Here is a 2,390-nt window from a genome sequence, read left to right on the forward strand (position 1 = left end):
AGATCCGTCCGTTTTCGTCATTTGTTATCGAATCGACTTAAAGCCAGATCGTCACATTGGCCGTTCTTCTCTCTGAAACGGTTACATTTATCGTCTGCAAAGCTATGTCGCGTGCTGCAGTATACCAAAACACTAAAAGCACCATAGTAGAACACAGAAGAAGCTTCTAATTTGAAGTAATAGCCAGTAAGAAGTAGTACAATTCAAGTTTTAGTTGTCGATTAATCACTTTTTAGCCGGCTTTGGTGGCTTGGACATGACCTAGGACCTTAAGATTTTGCATGAAAGGAGGAGTAGCAGCCGCGTTACCCGCGAGAATGTGAAAAGTGTTCATATGTAGTAAAAACCTGAGAAATCCGTCCGGTTTCGTCTTTGTTATTGAATCGACTTAAAGCCAGATCGTCACATTGGTCGCTCTTCTCTCTGAGACGGTTACATTTATCGTCTGCAAAGCTATGTCGCGTGCTGCGGTATGCGGAAACACTAAAAGCACCATAGTAGAACACAGAAGAAGCTTCTATGTTGAAGTAATAGCCAGTAAGAAGTAGTACAATTGAAGTTTTAGTTGTCGATTATTCACTTTTTGGCCTGCTTTGGTGGCTTGGACATGACCTAGGACCTTAAGATTTTGCATGAAAGGAGGACTAGCAGCCGCGTTGCACGGGAGAATGTGAAAAGTGTTCATATGTAGTAAAAACCTGATAGATCCGTCCGTTTTCGTCATTTGTTATCGAATCGACTTAAAGCCAGATCGTCACATTGGCCGTTCTTCTCTCTGAAACGGTTACATTTATCGTCTGCAAAGCTATGTCGCGTGCTGCAGTATACCAAAACACTAAAAGCACCATAGTAGAACACAGAAGAAGCTTCTAATTTGAAGTAATAGCCAGTAAGAAGTAGTACAATTCAAGTTTTAGTTGTCGATTAATCACTTTTTAGCCGGCTTTGGTGGCTTGGACATGACCTAGGACCTTAAGATTTTGCATGAAAGGAGGACTAGCAGCCGCGCTGCACGGGAGAATGTGAAAAGTGTTCATATGTAGTAAAAACCTGAGAAATCCGTAGGTTTTCGTCATTTGTTATCGAATCGACAAAGCCAGATCGTCACATTGGCCGTTCTTCTCTCTGAGACGCTTACATTTATCGTCTGCAAAGCTATGTCGCGTGCTGCGGTTTGCGGAGACACTGATAGCACCATAGTAGAGCACAGAAGAAGCTTCTAAGTTGAAGCAATAGCCAGTAAGAAGTAGTACAATTCAAGTTTTAGTTGTCGATTATTCACTTTTTAGCCGGCTTTGGTGGCTTGGACATCACCTAGGACCTTAAGATTTTGCGTGAAAGGAGGACTTGCAGCCGCGTTGCAAGGGAGAATGTGAAAAGTGTTCATATGTAGTAAAAACCTGAGAAATCCGTCCGTTTTCGTCATTTGTTATCGAATCGACTTAAAGCCAGATCGTCACATTGGCCGCTCTTCTCTCTGAAACGGTTACATTTATCGTCTGCAAAGCTATGTCGCGTGCTGCGGTATGCGGAAACACTAAAAGCACCATAGTAGAACACAGAAGATGCTTCTATGTTGAAGTAATAGCCAGTAAGATGTAGTACAATTGAAGTTTTAGTTGTCGATTATTCACTTTTTAGCCTGCTTTGGTGGCTTGGACATGACCTAGGACCTTAAGATTTTGCATGAAAGGAGGACTAGCAGCCGCGTTGCATGGGAGAAAGTGAAAAGTGTTCATATGTAGTAAAAACCTGAGAAATCCGTCCGTTTTCGTCATTTGTTATCGAATCGACTTAAAGCCAATTCGTCACATTGGCCGCTCTTCTCTCTGAAACGGTTACATTTATAGTCTGCAAAGCTATGTCGCGTGCTGCGGTATGCGGAAACACTAAAAGAATCATAGTAGAACACAGAAGAAGCTTCTAATTTGAAGTAATAGCCGGTAAGAAGTAGTACAATTCAAGTTTTAGTTGTCGATTAATCACTTTTTAGCCGGCTTTGGTGGCTTGGACATGACCTAGGACCTTAAGATTTTGCATGAAAGGAGGAGTAGCAGCCGCGTTGCCCGCGAGAATGTGAAAAGTGTTCATATGTAGTAAAAACCTGAGAAATCCGTCCGCTTTCGTCATTTGTTATCTAATCGATTTAAAGACAGATCGTCACATTGGCCGCTTTTCTCTCTGAGACGGTTACATTTATCGTCTGCAAAGCTATGTCACGTGCTGCGGTATGCGGAGACACTAAAAGTACCATAGTAGAACACAGAAGAAGCTTCTAAGTTGAAGTAATAGCCAGTAAGAAGTAGTAGAATTCAAGTTTTAGTTATCGATTATTCACTTTTTAGCCGGCTTTGGTGGCTTGGACATCACCTAGGACCTTAAGATTTTGC

This window comes from Schistocerca gregaria, unplaced genomic scaffold, assembly GCF_023897955.1.
Source record: "Schistocerca gregaria isolate iqSchGreg1 unplaced genomic scaffold, iqSchGreg1.2 ptg000407l, whole genome shotgun sequence".
In the NCBI taxonomy this organism is placed as follows: domain Eukaryota; kingdom Metazoa; phylum Arthropoda; class Insecta; order Orthoptera; family Acrididae; genus Schistocerca; species Schistocerca gregaria.